Here is a 13,486-nt window from a genome sequence, read left to right as displayed (position 1 = left end):
CTCTAGCAGCAAGCATAGAAGTACCATAACTGTTATGGTCTAAGACTAGAAGAAAAGCAAAGTCTACAGGGAGAGGCAACATCTTTCATTACATCAATTTATACAGTGGGAAAGCACTGGGCAAATTTACAGATGCACAGGCCAACTACCGAGCTCTTCTTCCTGCTGTCTACTCCTCTTGTATTTATAGTCAGCAATCACATTCTCTCCTTAGTTTTCATTTCATGAGGCAGTAGAAGCCAGGCTGTTTCTCCTATGAGAGCCTCAACCTACTGTCTTAAGATCAGACATTCCTTGTTCTTCATAGCAAGACCATCAGCCATCATATACTCCTCCCAGCCTGGGATGGCAGTCTGCCACCCCACCCTTTCAACCAGTGGCCTGGGGCCCGCCAGAAGAATTCTGCCTGGAGGAACCAGAATTTCAAGCATCCTCTGAAATTATTTTTTTTTCTTTTTATTTGCACAGTCTTATCAGAAAGGAAAACCATGACATGTTTACATTAACAATTCTAATATCAGTAACAGATGCGTGTTGTCTGAGCCTGATGATGATTTCCATTGTTTGATACTTAAACCAACCCTGGGTGCTTTGCTTCTGCTCCCTAACAGTATGCATAATTAGAGAACCAATTCTTGTCTCTCTCATTGTGAAAAACCATGTTTCCCAGCTTTAGCATTGATGGGAAGTATTAGTGAAGGGCCTATCACAGAAATGATTAATGCTAGAAGTAGGAATTCTGTCCCCACATCACTTGTACAAATCAATATGTAGTTTGCTTCATAGGAAGGTCTCGTTCTTGGATGATTGTGACTCATTGTGCTTTGTAAAGCCCTGAGGTCAGATAAGTTTTTTGCTAGAGTGAATGAAAAAAACTTGGCATTCCTCCAATCATAGTAAAATGAAAAACACCGAGATCTCTCAGAGCAATTTGTTCTAGTAGAGTGCTCAGGCTATGGGACTTGAGCATGATCCTGCAAGTCAAAGCTCTACAAACAAAGCCCTGTATTTATAGCAGATCTCCTCCTCCTAATGTTGGGATTTCAGCTTGAAAGTGCCATACGAGGACCCGACTCAGCTCTGAGATACCCCTGTTTTCTATTCCCGCGCAGGGCAGTAGTGTTCAGGGCAACGCTCTACCCAGAATCCTGGAGCCCAGGTGGAAGGAAGACGATGGAAACTGCACTTTGGATCAGGTTTCTCTCCTTAAAAAAAAAAAAAAAAAAAAAAAGGAAAGTAATTCCACCCAAGGGAGTGTGAAACAGTGGCCTCTATGGCCTTTGATTTTGGCTCCAGAACAAGAAGTTGAACTTGCCTGACCCTAAACCCAAGCTAATAAATCCTATTAGAAAGCAGCTATATTGTTTGCAACCATAAGAAACCATCACTTCTCTGCTCTGACTGCTGTGTACAGCACCTAGCACAATGGGGGGTGGAAGGGGTAAGAAGGGTTGGAGACAGTTTGTCGTCTTATTTGTGTTGCAAGTATTTTGTTTACAGAGGCAATCACTATGCTTAGCAGACTGAGTGCTGCATAAAGATCATAAAAAGAATTTGCCATGAATTAAAAATGAACAATACTTAAAATTCCCATTTTCCTATTCTCTCAGCAGCATGCAGCACAGCAAGGTAACTTTTCAAAGAAAGCCTCATTAGTTCTGACACTTTATAAAATGCAGAGCCTGACCTGTTCAGCATTTACATACTTCACTGATCAATTAGGATGCAGCACTAAACACCAGTGCTCAGGACACAGATATTTCTCCACCTTGGCCCTCTTTGACCTCCCCACATAGTAATGAATTTTTTTCCTGCTTGCCCTGCAGAATGGATCAACCTTAATTATCCCACAAAAGACCAGGGTTGACCCAAATTTATTAGAAAATTGAGGCACCATCGTATTAAACTAAAAGTCTGATGTCACATCAAAGTTAACTCAGCACCATTATATAGCTCTGCAGCCAGGACTGCAGCACAAGTCAACAACAGTACCAGCCTGCAAGTTAGCGCTCTCACACTGAAATGCATGGCAACCTCACAGGGAATCAACAGTCCACAGTTGGACAGTCAGCATTTTCCATTCTCCTCTGCTGCGGTGTCATAGCATCCTCCAAAGTCAAGTCAGATCTGAGGTCTCACTAGAGTTGCCAAGTGTCACGAAGCTGGAAAACAGCAGCCACAAAGCCAACCTGCCTGGGCAACAGGATGTATCCACAGGCACGGTGCACCCAGCCCAGGAAGACAGGAGTCTGAGGACCACAGCACTGATTTGGTATTGGGAGATCAGGGCTCAGAAGAGACCCTGAACAAGCCATTCACCTCCTTTGTAACACAAAAGCTGAGATCTTCCTCACTAACTGCACTGTTAGAGGATCTAACCCTTTATTAATTAAAGCTTATGCCTACAAGGTATTTCCATGCACAACTTCCCCCAGAGTGAATGTGTTAGGCCTAGATTGTAAGGATCTATTAAGTATATAGGCAGGCTCCAGAAAAGAGAAGTTAATTAAAACCCAATCATAAATCATTGTAACTAGAAATAAAATAAATGTGAGAAGTAGCCATAACAGGAGAGCTCTTCATGAATACAGGAGAGACAAATCATGCAATCGGGTGCCAGTGCAGAAAGATCGCACACTACCCTATGAAGCACATTTCCCAATACCTAAGTTACAGTTGAGGTATTTGCAAGCAGAAAAGCTTCTCTGACAGTTCCTTTCATTTTTTCGGTGCCATGTCTGTCCTCGTACATGCCCAGAGCAATGGCACCTTATAAATATAATTGGTATGGATTGATGTACATACAACTGTTCTATTTTAAGTATTACATTTTCTGAGGCACTTGCTGGGACTGAGAGCTGAGCTGGAGGACAGAGGCAGCTGCACAGTAGATCTATAGTAAGCCAGAACTTCTTGCTGGGAAAATCCTTGGTTTTTTAAATATGAAAATGAGACTACAGCTGGAATATCAACTACACACAATAAACCCAGCTTACTGACCAAGGGAAGTACCATTGCTTCAGCACTGTTCTCCCATGCGAGTAGAGGTGCCTTCACTGAGCAGCGTTTTTTCTGGGAATTGATGGGAAATCATGCTGTTCAATGCATGAAAGAATCTTTGCATAGAGGGTCATTCAAGTCAAAGGTGCCAATTTTATCCAAATTACAAACAGTAATTACAAATCCTGTCTGCCAGACATTTTTATTTTTCCTTCAGGGAACAAACACTCTGCATATTGAACCACAAGCATTAATGAGTCTGACAGTGAATGAGGTCCTGAGCTACCCCAAACCTCTTCTCCTGCTGAACCCAAGAAGCAGCTCAGACTCCAGCAGGTTACATTTCAAATGACACCCAAGCACCCAACGAGGTCACACAACCCAATACAGCTTTAGAGCTGGGGGAAGTCCAGGCCAGAATAATTACAACTTAACACCGCTGAATGCCCAGCTCTATGAGCCAAACACCCGTCCTATGAAACAGTCAACAGGAAATCCCTTGCCCCAGAGAATTAGCACAGTAGGACTCAGACTGTACTGCACAATCTCCTAAATGGCTTTTAAACAGCAACATTTGGAAGATTTATTATTTATACTGTGGCAGTACCCAAAGACTTCAGTTAGGAGTGGAATCCTACAGTGGTAGATACTGTATAAACACACAAAAAAATTATTCTCCTCTTCCCCAAGGACTTGCAGTTTTACTGGAGATGAAGCTTGGAAAATACTAGCAACTGCCCTAATGGGAACTCATAGACAGAATGCAGCAATGCAGATGTATAGCCCAACAGCTCTGAAATGCTGACAGTTTTAAAGCAACTATATAGTATGTATCAGCAATCCCTGCAGATCTATGAACTATCAGACAAGGAACCAGTTTGACTCAAACTGCATAAAATTCAAAGGCATTTTATTCAAACTCTAATTCATAGTCTTCATTAGTAGTTGTTTTACAGTGGAAGTAATGGAGCAGGAAAATGATGTACTTAATATACCAAGTAGCTAACTTAAAGCAGCTATTTAAATTAATGTACTGCTCAGCTTCAACTCCAATGGAAGTTGCTTTTTCTATTTTTCTCAGCTTCTTTGCTGGTGTGTAACGTCCAGGGAGTGATACCCACTTCCATGAGATAAGAACATTTCGTGATATTATCTGCCTGTCCAGAGAAGCTGGCTAAAAATCTGACTCCCATGGGTCATTCCAGTCTGGAAAAATAATTAATGGTGGAGTTTGATATCTTTGACATAATCCTGTTTGCTTTCAAATTATGTACAAAGCCTTGTTTCCCCTCACACACCAGGAACGAAGCAGCAGGAGAGAGCTCCAAGTCCCTTTTTAGCCAGCAAAAAGCTGCACTCAGCATTTTCTCAAGATTGTGCTGCCAGCACTTTCTCTTCTCTGGCTGCTTACGCAGATGATCTGATGCCGTTCTCCCAGGGCCACAGAACAGCACCTTGTGACGCCTTTACAATTCCTCTGACTGGTGACTTCAGTTTGTGTTGTTGGTGGATGCTTTGACATACAGAGGGGGAGATCAGCTAGCTGCTGTATTTTTCCAAAATGAAGAGGCAGCCATTAACACAAAGGTTTACTGTGACTAAGCAGTTACCAGATTTCATGCAACTCAGTGATACAAATTCTACTTTCTATATAGCCAAAGAACATGCAGAGTTACAATCCTGGGTGGCTTTCTGGTCACTGAAGTGCTTTGGGATGTGGGCAAGTATGAAGCATGTTGGTCTAATACTAAGATGAGGCCTGTCTCTGCAGCCCAGATCTGATCCCAGCTACTTCTGCAGCTTCTCCTTTTGCCTGGGTCTGACCCTGGACTAGGGAGTTTCACTGCAGCCCTTTTAGCTAAAAAGCCAATATTTTGGCTGACTGAGGCTACACACACACAGACTCAAGGCACCCAGCTGCCTGGCACCAATATACAGGCAACTCAAAAGCACAGCATGGCATGTACTACTACTTTGTGTTCTGCTCTGCTCTCAAAGTGGAATTCTTCAAGGTTGAAACCTTGTCGCTAGCTTTATTTTTATATTTTTTTATCATCATGTATTGTCACTATGTCACCATCCTAGTTCCATTTTAACCCACATGCTGAGGCAGCATCCTACTGTTTTGCTGCTTGTTCCCAGACTGTGGACTGCATCTCTAAACCACACGCATGCAGTAGCACAAAAGCCAGCCCTGCACGAGTCTGCGCTGCCCCTTGCAAGTTTGTTCAGTACCATATATATATTCCCCACCACCACACACAACTGTATTTGCACATGAGAGACATTTGCATTCAGACAAGTCTTTAAAAGCCTTTTTGCATTTGTTACAGAAGCCATCATCAGAAGGGTGGTGTAAATCAATGTACTAAGGGTGAGAAATATTGATTTCCCTCTGAGGTTTATTTGCAGTATGGCTGAAAGACTTAATATTAAGAGACAACAAATCGAGCCACCTCGCTACTCATGGGTAGTTTGGAGAAGGTTATGTGGGTGCAGGGGAAGCACAACAAAACAGGCATAGCATTACCTGTGGCCAGGGCGTGAGAGAAACACCCCCAAAATATGGGCAGTGCCAGAGGCAGGAACACCTCCACACAGCAATTCAGAGCCTACCTGCCATGTCTGATGCTCTTCTCATACATAAAGGGTGGCCACGGGTGATTTCTCAGCACCTTGAGCTCCGGGTGTTCTCCAGCAGCCATCTGACAGCCTCTTCTCTCCCGGCACCCTACAAGGGGCTGCTGTGGAGAGCTGGGCTCACCCTCTTGTCCCTACTAGGAGCCAGGGCCTGGGCACAGGAGTACATGCATGGACTAAACACCCTGAGGAAACAATGTGTTTGTTTGTTTGTTTTTTTAAATACAAGGTTTTCCTTGTTATGTTTGCATCATGGAGAAGAGCTTCTTCATAGCTACTCCAGCTGCCCTGCTGCTGCTGGCCCTGCTCACAGCTCCCAGGCCCATGGCACATCCCCATGCAGGGAGCAGCAAAGAGGACGGGTGCAGCTCTGCTCAGCGTTCACAGCCTGAGAGCAAGAGGGTTCTGGAAGCATGGCAGGGACTGAGGGCAGGACATGGCACCTAACCCTGCCAAAGCGGTCCTGCCATGCAAAGGGCACATCTCCTCCTGGTCCCCAGGTAGGGGGGAAGCCATTTTGAGGGAGGCAGGTGAGGACAGCCATTGTCTAGTCCCCCAGAGGCAGCTCCCCATGCAGGAAAAAACACCTTTTCCCCATTTCTTGGGCCCTTTTTCCTTTTCTCAGGAGTAAGCTGGTGCCTTCCTCCTGAGGGCAGCAGATAACAAGACTGACCAGAAACAGCAATATGGGAGTTACCTCAGGTAAAGCCAGTGGCGCCTTATCTCTGAGGACACACAGAGCTCTCCTCCCTCTTGGAGGGCTGTTCCTCCCTCACAGGTTCAGCCACATCAGCCTCCTTAGCTCTGAGGATGTCTCCCGCCAATTCAGGGACCCTTTCCAAGCATAGCAGCCCAATCTGCACACACGAGGGAAGAACGTCCACCAGTAGAGACATACCAGAAGCTCCAGCACAGGCCAGTAGCAGGACTAGGGGCACACCCATCTCCTAGTCCTTTTGACAGGGCAGTCCTGTTTCTTGTACAGCCCTGCTTTTTAAAGGGGATATGGGATATAGCTTTATTTGCTTACCTCTGGAGGAAGGGCTCACAGGGACATCTCAGTGCTAAGATGGATGTGCCATGCCCTTTCAGTGAGCCACAAAAGCAAAGAGCACTGGCTCTGAGATCGGCACAGGAGGAACACTTCAGCTGCTTGCAGCCCATGAAGGGGGCAGAAACACTGCCAGGCTGAAATGTATTAAGCGTGCAAGCACAGGTTTTAGTCTGTTACTTTGGGAAATTAATTTCTGCCAAGTTTTGCAGTTTCCCCTCCTGCTCCATGGGCCCTGTGATGGTCATTTGTCACTGCTGCTCAGAAGAAAGGCAATTTTCAGGAAGGCAATGAGGCATTCGACAAGCTTTCCAGTTAAGTGTGGAAACATCATGCACTGTCATATAATAGCATTGTAAGCAGCGACGCCTCTCAGACCAGTTGTATGGTTACCTCTCTAGGTAGTGATGAAAGCTCCTTTTGTTAGGTTAAAGAAAAAGCTCAGGGAGGATATGCTCCAGAGCAGGGAAAAGTATGAATAAGCAGGAGATGATTAGATGCTCAGTCGCACAGACATCATGCAAATAAATTGGTATGGAAATCAGAAACCCCTTAATAGAGTGAGTCAAATTTTGCAGTCCTCACTCAGCCCAGCCTCCCTGCAATGGTTCAGCCTTAGCTCACTTGCTAGTAATATTATTACTTTGCTAGTTTGATAAGCCTCCTCCACACATATTCTGATTTACATAAGCATATAGACAAACCCTACCAATGACAGTTGCTACAAAATTTCCCAAAAGCTATTGAATTAGCTTTTCTCCCCAGGCAGTCCAGGCCCCTCTGTTGAAATCCTGCAGCTTTCCTCACAGAGCAGCCGAGTCCTGGATGACATAACCTGCACGTGTTTATTTAGTGCAAGAAATAGGCTGCAATGGAAACGGCACCCTTTTGACCTTGTTGAGTACAGGGATTGCAGAGACTTTCTAAGTACTCTTTATTTCAGGGGCCATTAATTGAATAGTGAGCAGTGTCCTTGCCAGTTAAAAAGAATAAGACTTTTTCTCTCAGCAGCACAGGAACATGCCTACCTTGTCCTGTCAACCTCATGACCTTCTGAAGTCTGCTGCTCTCCCATTTTCCCAGCTAAATTCCTCCATCACAAACAAGATTGAATTCATAGTCTGGATACCAGGCAGAGGTCAGTGGGAAGATACAAAGCAGGATATGTTACAGTAGGAATGAATAAGTTTAACACCTTGGCTTCCAGAGTGAAACGTAAAAGGATGTGCAGCCTACTCAGTCAACACTTGTCACCACTTCTTGTCTTTCTAGATACATCCTGCTCTTCACACAGAAAATACTCTTGCTCAAGTAGAGTGAGCCAGCTCTGTGGTTATGCGTGAGTAATTATAATATATGTGGGTGTCCACCAAACGACAACAAAACTGGTTTAACTAGCATACTAGGGGTCTGAAAGAAGGTGCCAGTGACACTAGTTTTGGCTTAGTTCTGAAGTTAAAGTTGTGTCATTTCCATCACAGTTTACTAAGAGATATGTATGTTTTTACTCTAGCTAGCCAACTCTCCAGTTCTGATTCTGAATGGATAAAATATAGGGCTTATTTCCATGTTGCCTTGTGCAGGTCAAGATCCCATTTTACAGAGCTCACAAGTTACAGCCATTTTCCTTTCACGTTTACCTTGCTCTCACATCTGCATCACACTGGTAAAAGGCTAAAGTCCAAGGCAAAGTTTGAAGTTTGTGATAAACAGTGAGACACTGACCTTGGACGTCAGAATTGTTTTCTCCAGTAGCTAAAGACCATCACAAACCTCCCTATCTCCTAACCAAATTACCAGCTGTGTGTTTCTTCAGGTTGACTTCAGGAGCATCCAAAGCAAATCCTGTTTGTAGCACAGATGAGAAGAGATGCAGGGAGACACAATGAGTCTCTCATGCCAGCCGGTAGATTATTTGTTTAATGGTTACAGGAAGACGCTTTGATACTCTGTTAATAGTGGTTTTGTAAGAGCCTACACAGATGAACATAGGAAGAGGGAGATTCAGTGCTCATAACAATGTGATTACTTTTTCCCTGTTTAATTTGGCACATATATTAATTGTTTTTTGCAGTAAATTTTGGACATTCTATATATTGGAGTGTAAAAGCCACCTGAGGGCAGCCAGTATTTTACAGGGCTGCTCCTGATTCTGGTTGTCTCTACAAGGGTCCTGCAGTACATAAAAGTATTGTGCATTGGGGGGTTCAGCCTTTATTCTGGATCCTTACAACAAATGAGAACCTGACAAAATGAAAGGCAGGAACAGAACTTGTTAGGCTTGCTCCTATTCATAGCAATTTGGTTTAGCTCCATTCATTTTGGCAAAAGCTGGATAAGGTTCAGAAGCACCAGTTCAAACTGGGGCAGTGCTTATGCATGTACCAGCTTCATTGGAGTTGATACAGCGGAAAGCATCAGACTTGCAGCTGAACACATCCTTAAGTGTGACTGCAAGGTGAATAGCATTATAGAAATCAATGAGAAGGGAATCCATTCCTCTAATCTCAGGCATCTGCAGAAGTGCCACCATTTTTGCCCAGGGCAATATTATGGGTTGTCTCAATTTTATCTGTTTGCACTCTAAGTGAGGTTTGTCACATTTCCAGCTGTTTAGAACGTCATGTCTCACACTGAAATAGCCATGAAACAAGACAGCGTTTGTAATAATATAAAGCAGTCACTTACCCCTAAGCAAGTCATTTATCTCAGACAAGAACACCAGAGTAATAACTAGGATTAAAGATAGAGCAGTCAAGACAAAAAAAAGGTAAATCAATCACTACATTAGGATATTTGAAGAATCATTTGCATGTACTCAGAAAGTATGATACTTGCTATTAAGCCCAGCTGTAGCAGAGTCCCAAATTCATAAATATTCATCAAATAACCTTTTAGCAAAACTCAGTGACTATGATGGTGGCCAGCTACTGAATTCCATCTAATTGAAAACCTGAGAAATAATGAAATGATTGCATGTCTGTCTCTTCATTAAATCAGTGTGCAAATTTGCATAGATTAATTTGCGTCAAATTAATAGCTCCACTCTTGGCTTACAGCCAAGAGGACTTATGATCAATCTATAGTTTTAATTCAATTCTGCACTCCCAAAATGTTGTGTGTTTTTTTGCTATTTTAGAGACAGAAAATCAGACCTGAATATGATTTTCACCACTTCTGTCATTTTTCCCCATTTCTTATGTTATGATGATTAATTATAATAAAACATGCACATGATTAAAAAGCAAAAAAGAATCAGAATGGAGAACTGAGGTCTGGTTTCCTTCTCTGGAAATCAAGTCACATTGGAAGGCTTGAATCCTCAGCTACATTGAATCGAACCCAGGGTGGGGTATGTCTGGGGTTGGACAATTTGTAGGGCTGTTCCATGGCCCATAGCAGTTCCCTGGACTGGTGGGGCCCCGGCTATTTTAGGACAAGTTTGCTTGTGATTCATCTGGTTCCCAGCCCATCATGCTCAGCCTTTCCAGAGGATGCAGAATTTGCTGTACCTATGCAACTGCTTGATCCCCGCAACATCTAAAATAGTATTTAAACCCTCTAATGTTTGATGTGCAGAGCTCTGTCAGGAAAACAGTGATCCCTTCGGCCATTTGAAGTTAACAATAGGGATAGACAGTGCACTCATTTACATTGTCAGCTTGCTTTTGTTTTTTAACCTACTTTTTTTTAAAAAAAACAATCAGGCTTTAATTCAGGACATTTGATTAATCAAACTCAGACCATCTGCTGCAGTCCTGTCTCCTGCTGATCTGCATTGCCTGAAGTCAGTGACATGTTTCAGGGCTGCAGTCTCACACTGTCTCTTCCTCTGTCAGCTGTTTCACTGCAAATCTGCTCCTTTCACCCAACATACAGTGACTGGCCTTTGTTTACTGTGATGACCATTTACAATTGCATTGGCATTACAATGGCATTACAATTGCTAGACAATTCGTTTCAAAATACAGGACATATGCAAAAGCCAGTTATATGGCAAACATATCAGTGTGAAAATACCGTGAACCAAAGAAATCACGGCAGTCCTAAGAAACTCTTCACTAAAAAGAACTCCTCACAATTCAAATACTTCTAGTAGCAACAAGCGATTTTACCTTTCTCATAGGTTACACTTTCTAGCAATAATGGGTATTCTGCCTCTGAGTGCTCCCCACCCCCCACCCCCCCCCATGTTCAGAAATGTACTCAAACTCAGAGCGAAGAACCAGCCACAGAAGAACTTGCACAGCTTGGGGATTTTCATGGGATTAAACCAGTTTTAGTCTAGCAGAGCATGCCCTAGTACTGCCATGTAGCATGGCTAAGAGCTGCTACTGCCTCATGTGTTTGTGGGTGTAAACGCTGCACTGGCCAGATACATTTGGAAGGAGAGAGGAAATATGGCCCTTCAACATCTCTACCATCCGGCAGATCCATAGCAGCTTTCAGGGTCATGTGGTGATAAGTAGTATGGTTAGATGGCAGTAAGGGACAGGGTAAGGTTCAGTCACAATACAAGGCCTAGTTTTTGGTGATGTACAGGCCTTCTACAGATGGATGAATATACTCTCTGTTGACATCAGATACTGGAGTCCATCTCAAGTCAAGTAGGAACAGCACCTTGAGAGAATCAGCCCTCACTTAGTCATCAAAACCAGCAGGCAGATTGTCAGAAGACATCAGTACCTTAGATATTGAAAATGTGATTATCTAGGTTCCGGTGGTAATTGCTGAATGACAAAGCATCAAAACATTAGTTTCCAAAAAGCCAACCTAGTTTTTGTTCTTGTCTTGCTGGTTACCTCTGAGATATTTGAATCTGCTGCGTTCCTGAATGTCTGAAGATGGGACTCAGCACACATAATTGTCAGGACAGGAAACTCTCCAAGAGATTTATTGCTGCATTACCAAAGGATCAGGGCTCTGCTGTGCTGAACACAGCATGGAAGAACAGAGCCATGCCTTGCTCTAAGAGCATATAGGCTAAATACGTTGAGGGAGGAGAACAGGAGCCCAGACAGGTGAAGGCTACAAGGGGAGTGATAGCATTCATGTCTTCTAAGGCAGGAATTGGTGTCTCAACACATTACACCCAGTTGTTTCCTTAGAAGCTCTTTTACCAACAGCATCTGCCGTAAGGAAAAGGACAGAAGTCTACATCACACAGACTAAATAAGGAAAGCATGAGAAGGGTTTGTCACCCTGAGTAGTGAAAAAAAAAAAGTTTAAAAAATGCAACGCTATTTGCCATGATACTCATCGGCACAGAATATGGATCTCTCTGTACCTCCATAGCATTTTGCCAGCCAGAAGGCACAAGAGGCAAGCAAAGTGCATGATTTCCAAACTGGGTTTTGGTCTCAGACAAAACCATCCAGATAAACTAACTTCTACCAGCGGTCAGTTATGACCATAGGTGGGGCACAGCTCTGCACATCCCTGGGTTTGAGCCAGCCCTTGCTGGTCTCTGTAAAGCCCCTTAAGGAACTGAACACACTGTGGTCTTTGCGGGAACGGGACAATAGCTATGTGAGTGCCTTCGATAACAAGCATCCTCCAGCTACTGAGGCTAATGCAATAAAGTGAATTTCATTTTGGCATAAGAAAAAACCAAAGGAACAACATGATGTATTGGCAAAATTTTAATTATGTGAGGCCAAAGAGGTGGCTTAAAAGAGTTGGGCCTTTATTAATCAGGTAACAGTGATGCTGCATTTCAAAACAGGCTTAACACCTCCTAATTTCATTTCAGTGCTGGTGAAGCTGAGTCAGTTAACAAAGCCTCTTCTGGCTCAGGCACGTTCAGAGCAAAGATATTCCTTGCCTTCATGAAAATGTTTTCCTCCCTTTAGTAAGGGCACTAAGGGGGAAAGGGGGAGAACGGACAACCCCTTCTCTCCTTTAAGCCTGCCAATACCCTGTACAGCTAGAGCTAAGGGTAAAGAGGATAAGAAGCATCATAGTATTCAAGGGAATCCCTTAGATAAGGGCTACTGTATTTGCAACACTGGTGGAGGCAAAGGAGTATTTCCCTTCCCCTTATAAATGGAGATTTGAAACAGAGCAAGCTTCCCAGAGTCAGAGTAGGTCAGTGTGACTAGGAATGGACCTAGTCGCTGGTCCTTGCCATTGCAGCAGACCACAGACTCATCCTCCCATTACCCTGTACCCCCTGCTAACTGATCATCTCCTCCTTGTTTCTCCAAGTACCTTTGCCCTGCCCTTTACTTTAGGGAGGACAGAAATGATCTCTGGATTGCTGCAGTGAAAGCAAGCTCCTGCTACCAAGGCAACTGCCCTAGAAACAGAGTGAAAACTGGCATGTAAACTAAGCAGTGCCAAAGAGTCCCAACCACTTCTTCCACATCCCAAAATCAGCTCAGGAAGGCAGTCATTCCAGTCAGACTGGGCAGCCCTGGGCAACAAAGACGGTTCCTTTCTTTCTCGTGAATGAACCAGTGAACGTGAACTGAAAGTTCCATTCATCGTAAGCTCTGATTTTACTGGAAACCCAAGTAGCCCAGCACCCAAGAAAGTTCATCCGGGCAAAAGTTTGTTTTCCTATCCATTTTGCACATACCTACTTCTCAATCACATTTCTTCCATGTTCTTCACACAGCATGTGCTACTGTACATGCACACCATACAACACTATCAACACTATTATCCTGGGGTGCATTATGTGACCTGAGGAATAACCATGGCCCAGATGCAGAGCCAGCCTGGACCTGCCTGGGCTCATTAGCAGATGTGCAGTATTGCTGGAACGTGACTATATTGTTGGCTTCACAAGAC

Source organism: Balearica regulorum, chromosome 14 (assembly GCF_011004875.1).
Source record: "Balearica regulorum gibbericeps isolate bBalReg1 chromosome 14, bBalReg1.pri, whole genome shotgun sequence".
Classification (NCBI taxonomy): Eukaryota; Metazoa; Chordata; class Aves; order Gruiformes; family Gruidae; genus Balearica; species Balearica regulorum.
The sequence above is the reverse complement of the archived record's forward strand: the minus strand, read 5'-3'. Positions refer to the sequence as shown.